The 19,119-nt window shown below is 42.8% G+C and overlaps 1 long non-coding RNA gene across 1 annotated transcript; it reads left to right on the plus strand.

Moving 5' to 3' along the window:
• The first annotated feature begins 8,691 nt into the window (after positions 1-8,691).
• Positions 8,692-16,110, plus strand: LOC133369116 (uncharacterized). The gene is made up of 3 exons (XR_009758862.1): positions 8,692-8,730; positions 14,466-14,615; positions 16,038-16,110. It is a non-coding gene; the product is annotated as an uncharacterized LOC133369116 (long non-coding RNA).
• Positions 16,111-19,119: the final 3,009 nt, after the last annotated feature.

Consider the following 19,119-nt stretch of genomic DNA (forward strand, 5'->3'; position numbering starts at 1 on the left):
GATTCAAACCCTGGTCTCCCAGGTCATAGTCCAGCTCCTTAACCACTACACCACACTGTCAAAGCTGACAAATTTATTTAGTATGAGAAATTTACACTAACATGCTGAAGAATTTTTATGAGGATTTTAAAAAAGGATCTGTAAATTTCTGCAGAAATGTGGAGAACTGAACTTAAGACTGGAAAAATTAGAAACCGAGAGAACTGGAACTGACAGTATTTCCATCCTACTTCTCAGTACTGCTGCATCCCTGTAAAAGGGACAGCATTGCAATTCTGAACATCCAAGGTCTGTCAATTCTTCTAAGTATCTTTTGAAACTGTACATGTGATTTCTTCTTTGCATGATAAGCCTTGAAACTCAAACATGTGAAAGCTGACATCCAGCTTTAAAAGATGCTGTGATGGCAAAATTGCAGGTTTTGACAGTCTACCTGTAGAGGCCTATCTGAGTTGTGATTAACCACAAAAGCATTCTGCAGGCTCATTCATAACTGTCATTCATCTTAAGAACCTGTGGAGCAAGTCTTAGGTACATCTAGCCAATATTGCATAAAACTCATAACTGAATCATTTGCAATGGGAAACTAGAAATATCAGCAAAGTTTCACCATTTCAAGAGCTTCTTTGGCATTATATTTGCTATCTTACCTGATAGCTACTCGTTTTTCATGGAGTCAGAACTCAGGGCAGCTGTTTGATAAAACTAGTAAAAAGCTTATGTTAGGTTGATTCTCACTGTTCTGGATTTGGGGCAACTCTGCACCTACAATGTTGTGCAGTGGAACTGAAACCAATGGTAAGATCCTTGTATTTCCTTTACCAGCGGATATTAGGGATATTAAATGGGTACGAAGGATGAGTTACATTTGCTAGATCCACTTCTTAATTGACTCACACTTTATTATTGGTTCCTGCGAGCTTATATTCCTGCAGTGGCTCATATAGTTGGAAGGAGATTAATTGAAACTATATAAGATGATTAATAATATGGCGATGCATGTACTGCTGAATAAAACGTGCATCTGGCACATTAGTCAGGCAAGTTGCCTTGCCAAATTAACGTCTGGGTTCTGGAGTGTGTCTTATGTAATCAAAATGGCTTGCATCAGGTGCTCTGATTGTCCTTGTGGTCTAAAATAAAAATGGCGCAATATAAATGATTAAATATGTGGACTAGTAATGAAATATCACCATTGGGTTTGAAGGAAATGTCACTAAAAGTAAGCAGCCAGACAAATATTTATACATTACCACCATTTGGATGTTGTCTTAGAGCTGAATCTCATTTGTATTTTGTTAAATATTCACCATGAATGGTCAACAAATGGCAAGTGAGATTCAATGAAAGTGTAAAGCAGGAATAGCCAACGTGGTGCCCTCCAGATGTTATTGGACTACAATTCCCATCAGCCCCAGCCAGCCTGGCCAGTGGTCAGGGATGATGAGATCTGTAGTCTGACAACATCTGGAAGGTTAGCTAAGCTGGTGTAAAATGATGCACATTGGAGAAAGGGAAAATATCTTAACTTCATGTACACATTGATGGATTATGAAATGGCTTTTGACTTCCTAAGAAAGAAATCTTGCAGCTGTGGTAGGTAATTCATTGAAAAGCTAACTCAGTGTAAAACAGCAGTGAAAAACAGCAATGTCAGAAATTATTAGTATGGGCATTAAAAAGAAAATGGCTAAAGTGATTGGTATCAAGGTTTGGACCAGCACACTCGTCAAAATCAATCAATCAATCAATTATAAGAGGACCCAAGCATGTTTTCAGTCAAATAAATTTATTCAAATATGAATGCTATATGCACTGGTTGAAAAACATACAAGAAGGACAATCAAAATGATCCATGAGTTGAACATCTTCCCTATGAGGAAAGGGTTTGGCGAGAAACAGGCTTTTTGTTGTTGTTCAAAAAGCCAATTGAGAATGTAAAATATGTTTTATTAAAGAAAGAAAACCAATGGACAAAATGAAAGAGCTTTATAACATTATGAATGGTGTGGAGAGAATTTTCTTACTCTTTCATAATAACACAGGGTTGACAAGATGTTCAGGTCTGGAAAAAAATACCTTCCACAATACATAATTTAACTGATGGAATTCACTGGCATGGTTTGCATGTCACTATACACATAGTTTAAAATAAACTATGGTTAAAGGTGAACATACATTTTGCTCCTCCCCTCAGCATGCCATGGATGAAACAAACCAGAGGCTGGCTTGATGTTACATAAGAACCTGCATTCATCATTGCTTCTCTTAAACAAATCACAAATGGGCTTATGATTTTTCATTTGCAGCCCCAGCTTGAATTCAGTTCCGTTCAAAGAGACCATGTGTGTAACGCTGTACATGTGTACATCTGTACATGAGTCAGAGTGAGGGCCAGTGGGTGCAATCCATCTCTTCACATTCAGTGAACACATGGGGAGAATGAACTGAAAGGACTACCAAGCTAAAATGTGTTTAAAATGCTTTTCTGCAGTTAATGGCACTCCTGAGGCAATAAAAATGCAAAAGTGATTCCGAAGGTGTGAACCTTTGACTTATGGTGATTTCTAATGTTCTATTTATTTACAGATGTAATTTACTGGGGCACCGAAGCAAGCCCAGAACAGAGTTCTGGGTGTCCATCAGCACCCTAACACTCCAAAACTGCTTTTGGCAGAAACCTCGTGGCAACCCATGGCTGGCTGTAGCTCCTATCTGAGTGGACATTCAGTGGTAAAACTCTGATTTAAAGTGCCTCAGAGTCTGTACTGCAAGGAATGACCTGCAGCTTTCAAAACTGGATCCTGGGTTTTCTCACTTGATAGCTCTGCCACTGGAACTCAGGTCCTCCTCTCAGGAAATATCTTGAACTTCTTTTGGAAATGTTTCACTTTTGGTGGATTAATTCTCGTTCTTGTGCAACAGTCATTCTGGGCATACTGGAGATCCAACAGTAGAAGGATATGGAGGTCATCCTACACGAGAACTACAGAAAGGTACAATTACAGGTGTTCATCCAGAAAGCTGTAGTTGACCTCTTTGTTTCATTCTCATCTGCCTTTAGTTCACGGAAAAATAATCATGTAAAGTGTTGACATAGTGAACATTTGGATTCTTGCTTTTTACAAAGGCACAGAGTTCCTGTAACATGCAGTGGTGTGCCTCTGTCTGGAAGTGCAGTGTTTACACCCCTGACAAGCTGTCCACATTATTTCCATATGCAAATCATCAGAGGCTGAGTGAGCAGTGACCTGAAAATTGTGCAATGGCATTTTAAGGAAAAGAATAGGAAGAAAAATCACAGTAGAAAGGCTGCACATTTAAAATGTCTGCTGACCAAGGGAAAATTATAAGCACATACAAAGCTTGTTGGGAATGTAATTATTGGTGCCTGCCAGCTGCCTCTTGATTTTCAGTCAATAGTTGTTTGCACGTCTCTGTTTTCTGAATCTAATGTTACAGTGGGGGAGCTTCTGCAGCATATTCTGAAATGATTCTGAGAGATTGACACGATTAAGCATCTGAAATCAGGAGGTTCAGGTAGCTAGCTGTCCATGTCAGATCAGGTTTGGTGTAGTCTAGGGATGTGCTAGAATTCTGCCCATTTTGGATATGGTACTGAATATTCCATTAATTTGCTTTTGCTCTTATTGTGGATCATATTTTTATGTAGTGATTTTCCGTGGCTACATTATCCAGAAAGATTGCACTCAACTATTAACAGGTTCTGGGAGCAAATTAACCAAAGACCTCTGTGACACTGAAAGACTATCAAATTTACTCTGGCATGAGCTTTTACACACAAGACTATTTCATCAGTGGCATGAAGGGGACAGTGAACACATTCTGAAGGAAGAAGCATTATTGCACATGAATCAATTGATTAAACTGGAATATAATTAGATTACTGCAATGCACTCTACGTGGGGCTGCCTTTGAAGACGGTTCGGAAACTGCAGCTTGTGCAAAATGCAGTGGCCAGATTGGTAACAGGGACCAGACGGTTCGAACATATAAAACCGATTCTGATCCGCTTGCATTGGCTGCTTGTATGTTTCCGAGCTCGATTCAAGGTGCTGGTTTTAACCTATAAAGCCTTACATGGCTTGGGACCACAATACCTGATGGAACGCCTCTCCCAATACGAACCCACCAGTACACTGCTTTCAAGATCAAAGGCCCTCCTCTGGGTGCTTACTCCAAGGGAAGCTTGGAGGGTGGCAACAAGGGAGAGGGCCTTCTCAGAGGTGGCCCCCAAATTATGGAATGACCTTTCTGACGAGGTGTGCCTGGCACCAACACTGTTATCTTTTCGGCACCAGGTCAAGACTTTCCTCTTCTCCCAGGCATTTTAGCATGTGTTTTTAAATTGTTTTTATATTGTTTTATATTTAAAATTGTGTTTTAAATTGTTTTTAAAATATGTGTTTTAAATTGTATGTTTGTTTTAATGTTTTTGATTGCTATAAACCTCCCAGAGAGCTTGGGCTATGGGGCAGTATACAAGTGCAATAAATAAATAAATAAATAAAATTCAATCACTAGGAGTCAACAAACTCACAGATTAAGTCAAAAACACACCCAGTGCTTGCAATCTGGTGCCCAATAACCCCACCTGTACGATTATTGTTGGTATCAACAGAAAATGGGTCAGATTTGCCAATGAACACTTGTTCCATAGCCTCACATCCTTTGCATACCTAAACATCTTTTGCTTAAGTAGAGTGGTTATGAGATCAGAAATTGACCATCTTGGATTTTGTGAAGGATCCCCCATCATTTTTGACATTTTAAATGTCAAATATGTCCCCTTCATTTCTCTTATGTACAGATTAAACTGTTGTGTGCAGACACTAGTACAGTGGACTATATTTTGGAAGGACACCCAATTACAAACCTTAAACTTTTGTGGATATTTTTTCACATAAGTAGTACCATGTGTCTGGCTGGGTTCTCGTATGCACAGCAGCCAAGGGTCGGTAGTCGGGGAGGGGGAGTGGCAGTTATTAATTGAAAGTCGTTGGTTTTCACCAGACCTCCTCTCTGTGAGACCAAGGTGGCAGATTGCATGTACTAGAGGTTGGGCCCAAAGGACAGTCTAGGGATTTTGCTTGTGTACTGTTCACCCTGCTGCACGACGGACTCCCTGGCCGAGGTGCTAGAGGTGGTCTCGGATGTACGAGTGCAGTCCCCAAACCTTTTGGTATTGGGGGACTTCAGTGTGCATTCGGAGGCCACTCTCATTGGGGCACCTCGGGACTTCTTGGAAACCATGGCTTCCTGGGAGCTGCACCTTATGTCTATGGGGCCCACCCATGTAGCCGGTCATGCACTCGACCTTGTGTTTGTCTCGGGAGAGGAGGGAAGTGATCTGAAAATTGGGGTACATCCATCACCCCCATGTCATGGTCAGATCACTATTTGGTGAAGTTAGACTGCTCGATGCCACAAACCCTCTGTGGGGGTGGAGGACCTATTAAGATGGTCCGCCCCATGCGTTTGATGGATCCTGATGGATTCCTGAATGCGCTTGGGGATTTACCGGAGCAGGCACACAGCCACTCGGCTGAGGCCCTGGTAGAAGGTTGGAATACCGCAATCACCGGGGCATTAGACCAGGTGGCTCCGAAACATCCTCTCCCCCTGAATAGAGCTCAGACTGCACCATGGTTTACCCCACGGTTGCGAATTCTGAGGCGGGAGGTGAGACGACTAGAATGCCGGTGGTGGAAGTCTCGCTCTGACAACGATCGAACACATGTTAGAGCTGCGGCGGCAACCTATCATGTGGCAATAAGGGCAGCAAAAAGATTTTTATGCTGCCTCTATTGCTTCTGCAGAGTGCTGTCCCAGGAGACTGTTCCAAGTGGTCCGGAGCCTGGTCGGTCCAGTTGCTCCGGAACCGATGGAACATGATAAGGTCTCCTGTGATGAATTTGCAAAACACTTTGCGGAGAAAATCGATTGTATTAAGAGTGCTATTCCATACACTGTGGATACAGTGAGTGAGCCAGAGGTGACTAGTAAAGCTCCGGTGCTGTGGGATCGGTTCCAGCTTCTTCCATCCGATGAAGTGGACAAGGTGCTTTCAACCTTAAAGCCAACCACCTGCTTACTCGACCCTTGCCCATCGTGGCTCATTATGAGCTGCAAAGATAGACTGGGTGAGGGGATTAAGCTGGTGGTAAATGCTTCACTCGAAGAGGGAGTAATGCCATCAGCGCTCAAGGAGGCAATAATAAAACCAGTTTTAAAGAAGCCCTCCTTGGACCCTCGAAATTTGAACAACTTCCGCCCAGTTTCAAGTTTACCGTTCTTAGGCAAGGCGATTGAGCGGGTGGTGGCAAAGCAATTGCAAGCGCACTTGGAGGAAGCAGATTATCTGGATCCATCTCAATCGGGCTTCAGGCCTGGACATGGGACTGAAACAGCCTTGGTCGCCTTGGTGGATGATATGAGGAGGGCGTGGGATAGAGGCGAATGCACCTTCCTTGTCCTCCTTGATCTCTCAGCGGCTTTTGATACCGTTGACCACGCTATCCTCTTGGACTGCCTGGAGAGGTTAGGCGTAGGAGGCACTGTATTGCAGTGGTTCCACTCCTTCCTCTCTGGTAGGTACCAAAGAGTAGCATTGGAGGAGGAGATGTCGGATCCTTGGCCTCTCACTTGTGGGGTGCCACAGGGTTATATCCTCTCTCCAATTCTGTTTAACATCTATATAAAGCTGCTGGGGGCAATCATCAGGAGTTTTGGGCTGCGGTGTCATCAATATGCGGATGACACGCAGCTCTATCTCTCATTTAAATCTTCACCAAGGTTGGCCGTAGAAACCCTGTCCAAGTGCCTGAAGTCGGTGAGTGGCTGGATGGGAGGGAATAAGCTGAAGCTGAATCCAGACAAAACTGAGGTACTGTTTGTGGGAGACAAGAGAAGGTTGGGGGATATAGACCTGGTGCTCAATGGAGTACGTTTGCCCCTGAAGGACCAGGTCCGCAGCCTGGGGGTCATCCTTGATTCCCAGCTGTCCATGGAGGCCAGGTTTCGGCTGTGAGCCAGGCGGCGCTGTATCAACTCCATCTGATATGGAGGCTGCGCTCCTACCTTCCCAACCATCTGCTCCCACCAGTAGTACATGCCCTGGTCACCTCTCGCCTAGACTACTGTAATGCGCTCTACGTGGGGTTACCCTCGAAAACTGTCTGGAAGTTGCAACTGGTACAGAATGCAGCGGCTCGTCTGATTAAAGGCAGCCGCCGGCAGGATCACATCACTCCAGTGCTAAAGGAGTTGCACTGGATACCGGTTGCTTACCGAGCCCAGTTCAAGGTGTTGGTTCTGACCTTTAAATCCCTATACGGTTTCGGGCCAGTCTATCTGAAGGAGCGCCTCCAGCATCAGCAGGGATGCCGCTCAACAAGATCAGCCTCAGAAGACCTTCTCTCGATCCCACCGGTTAAAACAGCCAGACTGGTGAGAACCAGAGGGAGGGCCTTTTCAATAGTGGCCCCCACCCTATGGAATTCTCTCCCAAATGATCTCCGCTATGCCCCTTCGATGATGAGCTTCTGCCGGACTTTGAAGACCTGGTTCTTCAGGCAAGCCTTTGGGTTGGGTTAAGTTTTTATTATTAGGTTCTAATATTTTAACATTTTAATGTTTAATGTATTTTACTTTGTACATCGCCCAGAGTGGCTGGACAACCAGCCAGATGGGCGACTAATAAATATAATATAATAATAATAATAATAAAATTTGTGTACGTTGACTATGCCTATTTTTTTTTTAATGATTTCCCATTAGTGTCTTCACAGATATGTAACAAGGTGCAGGTAGCATTCCTACATATATGAAACTTCTATACTTGGTTCACTATATACGAACATGCTTACATTAGCTTTCATCCTCTAACTTTCTCTAACTTACCCTACACTGTTCGGCCACTGAGTGGCAGCACAAACATAGTTCTGTAGTTAAATATTTCCAGGCAAATCTGTGATGATGACAATGCACAGGGAGTTTACAGAGTTGCATTTCAGTTTCTGTACCAGTCTTGAGAAGAAAGGGGCTATATTAAAATAACAATACAAGAATGCCTCAAAATGCCAGAGGCCTGAAAGATTAAATCTTCATTGGGTTTTTGCTATCTTGTCCTGCCTGGATAGAAATTGTATTCAGGCAAATATAAAATCAGGAATGTAAATAAGTAGCTTTCCTAAGCAATTTTTAAAAACAGTCCTCTGAAATAATCTGCAATATTAAGAGACCTGCTATATTCAGCAACAGTTTATTTAAAATGAGGACTATATCTTGAAATGTATTTGTGCCAGACAAAGTTAAGTCTACCAGACAGTCTCTATGGGTAGATTATTGTGCCAGTTCCAGTGCATTTCCACCTCTCTTTTCTGAAAACAGGCATATGACACTAGTCAAACTCTGCCCCTTTTTTACTCTAAAACTGGTTGGATCAGCTCGAGTGCATTTAAAAAAAAAATTGGCTTCAGGAAGATTTCACAACTGACTGGTAGATCAACCTGTGGCCAGGTGTGGCTCAGGCAGAGACAGTGATTGGCCCAACACTATGCGTGGGTGATCCTGAAAAGTGTGAAGTCAGTAGTGGGGAAGGGAGGTGTGGCCAGCAGAGGGTAGAGTTGCTTCAAAACCGAGCCAGAAAAACCATTCTGGCTGCTTTTGAAGCAACTAGTGTGCCCACAGCCTATGTAATGGATGGAGGTAAGGAAGCTTTTTGCCAGGAGATATAACCTTGAAAGGAGGGGTGGAGTTAGTCACATGAGGCAATTCCAATGAGGGGCTTGTACAGGAACTTAAATTGATTTTGTCAATTTTAGTTTCTAATTTTTCCAGTCTTAAGTTCACTTCTTCACATTTCCACATCAGTTTGTGAGTTTAAAAAACAATCCTCATGAAAATGCACCTGAATTTTAGTGCTAATTTTTGTTTTCCTCCTTTTGTTACATTTTTGCAAAGTAATTTCCTCTAGTATAATGCATATTATTTTCACTAATATATGCATTGTCATACACACTTTAGTATATACTTGTACAACTTACATGGCTGGAGAACTGCACTGAAATATATGGAGGAGTTAGGGTTGCCAGGTTCCTGGCCTGAGACTGATCCTGTATCTTTAGAAGAAAAGAAAGTCAGCCAAGTGCAGGTGTTCTTGCAACACTTTAATGAGAAAAACCACAAGGTGGAATTCTCCCTTCCCCCTGCACCACTTTTAAAAATACAGGAGGAGTGCGAATTTTAGAGGATAACTCTGTTTGGTTCATGCATTGTTTTGGCAGTGTGAATTAGGTAACTCTCCTTTAAATGCAGACTAAACTGAATCTCTCCCTCATCCCTCCTCTGAAGGCAAAATCTAGAACAGGGGTGGCTAACCTGTGACCCTCCTATTGTTGCAGGACTATAGCTCACATCATCCCTGACCATAGGCCATGTTGGCGGGGACTGATGAGAGTTGGAGTCCAACAACATATGGAGAGCCATGCATTCCTGGTCTAGAGAAACTTTTTTTCAGTTTCATCTTTGGGAGGAAAAAAACTCCAGCTCAAAGGCCCAGTTCATGCATGTGAATAAAAGAACCACATAGAAAGCTTTTTGCTTACAGTGGCTTCACGGTGATTGCAACAACTTCAGCCCTGCCACCACAAGCATCCTTTTTGGAGGTTGCATGCATGAATCAGGAGAGTCTCAGGAAAAAAGAAAAAAGGTGGACCTTCTTAATAAACCTTTGGAATCACTTGTATACAGCAATCACAGTTTGTTAATTAGGCAATACACACTACACATTATGTTCTAATTAAAACTATTGCAAATGTGTTGTTAGATTCTTTTATGCTAGCAAGGATCTAGAGAAAATCAATACTAGTTATTTTCTAAAAAGTATACACTTCATAATGAAGAAGTTTAACATGGCAACATTTTATGAGTATTAAACATGTGCAAGGTGTTTTCAGCTTGGGGCCAGGGATATTTTCAACTGGTCAGATTTGTATTTTCTCTGTGTTTGCAAAGAGATTACCTTCCTTTTTCAGGCAATACCATTGAGAGATTACAGTAAATATAAATGTCTTCAGTATGCCAGGTGGTGTGGGGTTTCTTTTGGCAAGTTACATGAACTTTCACTGAATAAATCTCTTCTGATTTTAGAAAACCATCCCAGTTCTGGTGGCTACAGAACATACCCATCTAACAGTCTTCTTGTTCGTGTTATACATTCAAAAGCAGAGCCTATAATAATTTTGTGGGAAAGAAATGAGATATTGGATTGTTCTGCTGGCACAACAGGATGTCTTTTTCCTCTCCTGCCCCATGCATCCCCTAAATCCGCTGCAGAGGGTCCTCCAGAGCTGATTTTGAGGGCACATAGGGGGCTGGAGGGGACAGGAGAAGAAGAGGAAATTTTGTTGTGTGCATAGACGTGAGTCGCACCAGCAGACCTGCAACGTTGGATACCGCCCGTTGTCTACCTATTAAAACACCCTTGAGTTTCTCCACACTAGCTCACCACTATTATTGGGGTGAATTACTTAAGTTACCTTTCAATTTGCTCCTTGAAGACCTTCATCTACAGCCAGGCCTTTGGCTCTTGATGACCTCTTTTAGTAGTGTGGGATCTGTATACCTGCCCTTTATTTGTATTGATTATGGTTGCTTTAATTTGATTTTTAATTGTTGTTTTTAGGCTTCATATTTGTTTTTAATAGGTTAGGTAAGTCACTTTGGGTCACTTGGTGAAAAAATAATGCCCTTGGTCCTTATTAACATTGTTGGAGGAGCATTTTATGGATTTTATATTATTATTTTAATTTTTATGGTTTTAATTGTTTTATGTACTGCATTGTCTTTTGGCAAGTCGCTTTGAGAATTTTCTGTTTTATAAAGTGACTGATAAATGAAATAAATAATAAATAAATAACCCTACATTTATCAAAATGGTCACAAAACACTTGAGTACAGCAAAGGTCTGACTACTCCTTAAGAATGTATAACTTGGGACCCGCTTTTAGATTGTTGTTGTTGTTATGTACCTTCAAGTCGATTATGACTTATGGCGACCCTATGAATCAGCAACCTCCAAGAGCATCTGTCATGAACCACCCTGTTCAGATCTTGTAAGTTCAGGTCTGTGGCTTCCTTTATGGAATCAATCCATCTCTTGTTTGGCCTTCCTCTTTTTCTACTCCCTGCTGTTTTCCCCAGCATTATTGTCTTTTCTAGTGAATCATGTCTTCTCATGATGTGTCCAAAGTATGATAACCTCAGTTTCATCATTTTAGCTTCTAGTGACAATTCTGGTTTAATTTGTTCTAACACCCAATTATTTGTCTTTTTCACAGTTCATGGTATGCGCAAAGCTCTCCTGCAGCACCACATTTCAAATGAGTTGATTTTTCTCTTATCTGCCTTTTTCACTATCCGACTTTCACATCCATACATAGAGATCGGGAATACTATGGTCTGAATGATCCTGTCTTTGGTGTTCAGTGATACATCTTTGCATTTGAGGTTCTTTTTCAGTTCTCAGCTGCCCTACCCAGTCCTAGCCTTCTTCTGATTTCTTGACTATTGCCTCCATTTTGGTTAATGACTGTGCCGAGGTATTGATAATCCTTGACAAGTTCAATGTCCTCATTGTCAACTGTAAAGTTACATAAATCTTCTGTTGTCATTACTTTAGTCTTCTTGATGTTCAGATGTAGTCCTGCTTTTGTGCTTTCTTCTTTAACTTTCATCAGCATTCATTTCAAATCATTACTGGTTTCTGCTAAGAGTATGGTATCATCTGCATATCTTAAATTATTGATGTTTCTCCCTCCAATTTTCACACCTCCTTCATCTTGGTCCAATCCCGCTTTCCGTATATGTTCTGCATACAGATTAAACAAATAGGGTGATAAAATACACCCCTGTCTCACCCCCTTTCCAATGGGGAACCAATTGGTTTCTCTATATTCCGTTCTTACAGTAGCCTCTTGTCCAGAGTATAGGGTGCGCATCAGGACAATCAGATGCTGTGGCACCCCCATTTCTTTTAAAGCATTCCATAGTTTTTCATGATCTACACAGTCAAGGGCTTTGCTGTAGTCTATAAAACACAGGGTGGAGTGTGAATTCAAATAGCTGCATGCATTACAAGAGGGATTTGATTTAGCAAACACAACTAGTTGGTGATTTCTCCAATTTAAACACCTCATATCCATTTATAGACTAGCTGCCTATGCATCATCTGTGCCACCAGAGCTCCTGTGGCTCTCAACCTGTGACTTGAGACCACAGGGCTTTGTTTAGGCATCTTTTGTTTCTCCCTTTCCTAGAGTTATTTTACCTTTTACCTTTTTAAGTGTAGTAAGCTTTTTTATAAGACATTTAATGGTATGAATTATGTCAGTTTCTGGTTAATGGATTGGTTGTGTTTTTAGTTTCTTGTTGTCCACTCCTCCATTGTGCTTGGACTACAGCCGTCATGGTGAAATGTGTTTAGGGAGGTGGGCACGGGGCAGTATCAGGGGCCAGCATCAGTTGTGTGGTGGTCGAAGGAGCTATGGTGGAGGCAGCGGGGCACATCGTCTCAGAGAACGTATTCCTGGTCATTTAGTGACCATCTGTCTGTCTGGCTCACTTATCAACACAGCAGACATAGGTAGGTCTAGCCACTGTCACTTGAGGCTGAAAGTTCTGCTTTTGAATGCCAAATCAGTCACAGGTAAGACATCGGCTAAAGATGACTTGGTCCTGGATGAGCAAGCTGAGCTAACATGTGTGATGGAGACCTGATTGGAAGAGCATGGAGGTGTGCATCTTACCTAGCACTGTCCATCAGGCTAACGCTGTCTCCAGCAGGCTTGGCTTGAGGGCCAGGGATGGGAAGTAGTGGTGATTTATTGTGAGACATTGGACCTATCTAGAGGCTCCTTTAAGCTTTCATGGTCTTTGGAGTGTTTGCACCTGAAGTTGGGTACAGTACAGATTCTGTTGTTATACCGGCTGCCCAGCTGTACCACAGTCTCACTCCCTAAGCTGGTGGAGGTGGTCTTGGAGGTAGGCATAAGGTCCCCTAAAGTTATTGTGCTGGGAGATTTCAATGTGCATGCAGAGGCACCATCCTCATGACTGGCTCAGGGTATCATGGTCACCGTGGCAACCATGGACCTTTCACAATTAATATTTGGCCCCACACATGTGGCAGGGCACACTCTGGACTTGGTGTTTGATGGTCAGGAGTTATATGATCTGGGAGTGGAGGGGATCTCCATAACTTCCTTGTCATGGTCAAATCACTCTCTTATAGGTTCAAATTATAGCTGCTCCATCCGCTTCATGGGGTAGAAGACCAATTAGAATGGTCTGCCCCCAAACGCTAATGAATCCAGATGGACTTTTGAGTGCCTTCGTGGAGTTTCTAGGTGCTAGTTTTAGCAATTCTGTTGATGCTTCAGTAACCCTCTGGGATAGGGAAGCTGCTTGGGCACTTGTCATGATCACTGTCAGTCCCTGCCGACCGAGTTGAAATAGTTTATAAATGGAGTAAAGTAATTAGCAGATAATAGCCAGTAGCTGGGCCATAAATCTATCAGGCTTGAGTTGAGGCAGACAGGCCAGCAACTACAGCAAATGTGAATACTGGATGGGAAGAACCAAGAGAATGTAGAACAGACGAGTCCTTGGGAGTCCAATATCCAGGTACTGGAGATCCAATCAGGTAGGACAGGGTCAAAGGCATGGGATGACGAGCAGGGCTGGCTACAATCTGACACGGAGGCCTGAGATTGTTTCCAGCAAGAGCCCAAGCCACTCATGGCCTTTTAAGCTCAGTGTCTGAGGCCAGATGTTTGTAATCAGCCCTCCCTCTTTCAAGAGCTTGTGGTTCATAAACAGGCCAATTGCCTCTGTTGTTTCAACACCCTGGTGTCTGCTCTCTGCTGGGGTCAGAGAAGCTTCTTTGTTGTTCTCTGAATCTGACAGGATGGCTCCAGCAGGATCCTGCTCCTTGTCTGAGGGCAAAGGATCTTGAGCTACCTCTCTGCTCATCCCTTTTCCTGGGTCTGAAGTCTCCCATTCCCCTTCATTCTCTATTGAGTCCTGCGAGGGAGGCATGACAATCGCTCTCAAACATCCTCTCTGGAACTGCAGAGCTCATACTACTCCACGGTATACCATGGAGCTACGAGTGATGAAGCAGCTCAGAAAATGGTTAGAATGACGTTGGAGGAAGATTTGGAACAAATATAACTGGACACAGACTAGAGCTCATTTTAGAGCCTACTCTGTGGTGGTGATGACAGCAAAGAGGAGATTTTTCTCTACCACTATTGCATCTATGGAGAACCCGTTGGTGACAGTTTTCTGAGTTGTGAGAGGCCTTCTACATCAAAAGCCTCAGAAGGAAGGGTTGGAGCCCTCAGTTGTCTGCTATGACTAATTTGCATCTTTCTTGGCAGATAAAATCACTTGAATCCAGTATGATCTTGACTCAAGAGTTATGGCAGTACCTACTGAGTTATCTCAGGAACTGGATTGTCCTGTTATTTTGGATTCTCTTCAGTTTTTACAACCTGGGGATGTGGACAAGATTCTCTTCAGCATTTAAGGTACCATATGTGCTTTGGATCCATGCCCTTCATGGCTAGTAAAATCTGATAAAAATGGGTTGAGGGAATGAATTAATAACATCATAAATGTGTCTGTATGAGAGGGGAGGTTATAGGTGTCATTAAAGGAGGCAGTAGTGCATCCACTACTGAAAAAACCCTCCTTGGATGCACTGCAACTTAACAACTACTGCCCAGTCTCTTACCTCCCTTTCTTGAGCAAACGAGTGTGTGGTGGCATCCTAACTACAGAGGATCTTGGATGCAACAGATTATCTTGACTCATGTCAGTCTGGTTTTCACCCAGGTCATGGCCCTGAAACTGCTTTGGTTGCCTTTGTGGGCAACCTATGCTGGGAACTGGACAGGGGAAGTGGATCCATGTTAGTTCTGCTGGACTGGTCAGTGGCTTTCGATACCATCAACCATGGTATCCTTCTGGACTGCCTTAGAGGATTTTGACTGGTTCCGATCCTATCTCGAGGGATGCTTAGGAGGTGGTGCTGAGGGAATGTAGTTTGACCTTTTGGCCTTTGGCACTCAGCAAGGCTGCATTTTGTCCCTCATGTTATTTAACATCTACTGGAAACCATTAGGAGCAGTTGTCCAAGGATGTGGGCTTGGTTGCCAGCAGTATTCTGATGATACCCACCTCTACATAGTGGTCACATCAGATCCCAAGAATGCTGTGCAGGTGCTAGATTGGGGCTCTAGGCTGTAATGGACTGGATGTGGGTGAACAAGCTGGAATTAAATCTGGACAAGACAGAGGTGCCATTGGTGAGCAGAAATGCTAACCAGGATTGGGGTTGTTGGCCCACTCTGGATGGGGTTGCACTCCCCATGAAGGAACAGGTCCACAGTCAGAGAGTCCTCCTGGATCTGGCCTTGCTGCTAGAAGATCAAGTAGTGGCAGTGGCCAGGGGAGCTTTCACTCAGCTTCAGTTGTTGCACCAGCTGTAGTCCTTTCTTGGATGCTCAAATCTGACCACCCTCACCCATGCCCTAGTCACTTTGCATTTGGATTACTTTAATGCACTCTATGTGGTGCTGCCTTTGAAGACTACTTGGAAGCTTCAGCTGATTCAAAATGTGACTGCTAGGATGCTAACTTTGAGCACATTATGCCTGTGCTAAAAGAGCTAAATTGGCTCCCAGTTTGCTTCCAAGTACAATTCAGGTGCTGGTTTTGACCTTTAAAGCCCCAAATGGTTTGGGACCTAGGTATATGTCTGCCCGCCTTCCCCTCATTAGTCATGCCCATCGCACAACAGCCAGGGCAGAGGGCTTGTTGTGAGTGCCTACTATATCTGAAATCCAATTGGTGAATACTTGCAACAGAGCCTTCTCTGTCATGGCCCCTAGACTATGGAATGCCCCTCTCCGTGAGGTAAAATCAGCCATTCCTCTTCCTGTTTCTAGATGGCTGCTGAAGAACCATCTTTTTATACAAGCATTTGGCTAAATTTCTACTCTGTATTTTGGTATTTTTAAGGATTTCATGGATTTGTGTAAGTATGGTTTCCTTTTTTTGGTATTTTTAAATTTCTATATGGTTTTTATGTGTACTTTGCTATTTTAAATCTTTGTAATCCACCTCGGGACTGCATTCCGGATTAGGGGTGGACAACAAAAATACATTTATTATTATTATTTAAGTACAGAAAGGTGGCAGCATGTGCACTGCCTTAGATTAAGCTGGCATAAATTACCCCTATTGCAAACCCTTTCAGGAACAGGACTCTTTCTGGGAGGAAGGGTAGGATATAAATTCAATAAATAAAAATTAAAAAAAAAAACAAATACTGCCAGCTGAGTCAACCTGAGTCTGGAAGAGAGAAAACGGATATTTAAAATAGAACTTAGCTTACACCACCATTTTTGCTGGCATAAATGTCATGACATTTATGACAAAATTTTTGCATTGACTTAGGTGCAATCCTAACCATGATTACTCAAAAGCAATTCCCATTGAATTCAGTAGGGCTTACTCCAGTTCTAGGTAAGCCTTAGTCTGGATCTAACTCATTGTTATTATTATTATTATATTATATTTATTAGTCGCCCATCTGGCTGGTTGACCAGCCACTCTGGGCGACGTACAAGATAAAATACATTGAACATTAAAAGTTAAAATTTAAGATCCCAACAGTAAAACTTAACCCATTCCAAAGGCCTGCCGGAAAAGCCAAGTCTTCAAAGTCCGGCGGAAGCTCATCATAGAAGGGGCATGGCGGAGATCATTTGGGAGAGAATTCCATAGGGTGGGGGCCACTATTGAAAAGGCCCTCCCTCTGGTCCTCACCAGCCTAGCTGTTTTATGTATAAGAAAGAAAATCTTCCCTGAATGTACTGGTGGCCATCTTTTTGAGGACCTCAGAAGTGAGCTGGTAACTGTCAACTGTGGATCCTTCATCCTCCCTCATAGCACTGCCTTGATGTGTGATGGGAGTGATCCATGTGTGGAAACATTGGAGAGTCATGGGAAGTGGCTGTAGGACAAGCAGGGCTGGTACCAGGCATGACTGGGTCCTTGAGCCCTGTAGCTCAACACTATCCTAATACAGGCAGTGTGGGGCTAATAAACCTGCCTGCATATCACACCTATCTCTCGTGTCTTGTGAATGACATGTGCATGTAGTGCATGTAGTTATGATGCCTGCCATCAACAAAGATGGTAGCAGGGGCGTCAGCCCCTTAGGAAAGCCTCCATCACTATCTTGGGTGATGGCATGCATGTACACACAGCGCACACAGCTTTCACACTGATGGGAGAGGTAGGTGGGGCATGTGTGCAGGCTTATGGAAGCCCACACTGTCTGTATTGGGGGGGCTGGGAGCTCCATCTCTGCAATCCACAGCAGGTTCTGGTTGCAGGACCCAACCCTATCACAGATCACAGAACAGGAGTGCCACCCTCTCACTCTAAGGAGGGGCCCTTCAGGGGCCCCTCTGGGCTGCAGGGACCCTTGGCCAGGGCCCAACCCGGCTGCCCTCTGGTGCCGGCCCTCAAGCTCACCTCAGGAAAGCATTGTTATCTTGCTTTTCTGCACAGGTTTAGATTCATTCCAATCCAAACAGAGAAGCATAGGTGGAACAGTTGTTGTGTAAATGTACTTGTGCACAGGACAGAGAAGAATTTATCCCCATGTTTCAATCTGAATACAAAACAGCTATTTTCACCAAGCCTGTCACATTGCAATAAGCAGTAGTCAGATTTAATGCATAGCTTTTAAGTTTTCTAAATGATCTGAAGATAAAAGCTCTGGAAATATAATCACAGGAAAGAAATTGCATGCAATAATCTGAAGCAAGGTATCATGTATTATTCCACAATATATCATATTAGAAGCAGGGATGACTTTGTCAAGCCTACACCTTGTTTCACATACTGTGATTCCCTGGTAATGGGTTGGGATTTTCTCTCTCAAAATCCTTCTGTATCCTCATCCAGTTATATACCCATACATAATTGAGAGCTGTCTCGTATTTGTACATGCCAAATTCACAGTTATGGATACTGCAAATACTTAACATGATTGCCTCAAAATGTATCCTTGGGGAGGACATTCTACAGTTGTGATACTACTACAACATAGTCCAAGTCTTGTCTTATAATGGACGGTCACTCAAGCAGAGCCTCACTCATAAGATAGGTAAGGTACTATGTGTATCACATATCAGGTTTTCAGATAATTCTCTATCATGTGTTAAGGGGGAGGGTGTTGTGGGGCTATGCCTGGCAGCCATGCCCTCCTATCAGTATGTGTGCTAGTCACATGTTCAGCAGTTATAATAACAGGATCTCTATGCATGTACCAATATATGTACATGCGTAGAGTTGTTTCCATGCAAGCGGGAGGGGGGAGAATCCAGGGCCAATTAGGATCTCCCATTGCTGGAGTTCTATTCGTACTCATCAGTACATATATAGGAGTCCTTCTTATGCACACGCATTGGGGAGCATGGCAGAGTTACATCCATCCATTATGAATGACATTGCCTTCTTTATGCTTATGATCTGGTCTTTTAGCTTGCAGTTTTGGTACTATATATATCTCTTTCATTTGTTTTATTTCCCACTACAGTTCTGAGACATTATACAGCAGGTTTTCTTGTAGGTGAAGGCAATCTAAATGAAAGATTGGCAAGAAACATAAACCTATTTTGTTAGTTTACTTCCATAAGATGGTAAATCCCTTCTACTGTACAGATTACTTTGTACGATATAAGCTAAAATGAGTTTTTGATCCACTACTTCCTATCCAGGGATGAATATTATATCCACCTCTACAATATCAGAATTCTAACTATATTTCAAAAGCAGTTGAAAATATGTTCTCCTCCTTCCAATGCTTTTTAAAATGCATGTCTGTATCCTTTCTTCCCTCTCACTCTTCTTCTTTCTGTTTTCCCCTTTTATAATTCTCTATGCATGAAACTGATCTTTGAATTATTACTAAGTAAAAGGAGGTTGCAAGGTAACCTGAATTTTAAGGTCTAA

This window comes from Rhineura floridana, chromosome 1, assembly GCF_030035675.1.
Source record: "Rhineura floridana isolate rRhiFlo1 chromosome 1, rRhiFlo1.hap2, whole genome shotgun sequence".
Classification (NCBI taxonomy): Eukaryota; Metazoa; Chordata; class Lepidosauria; order Squamata; family Rhineuridae; genus Rhineura; species Rhineura floridana.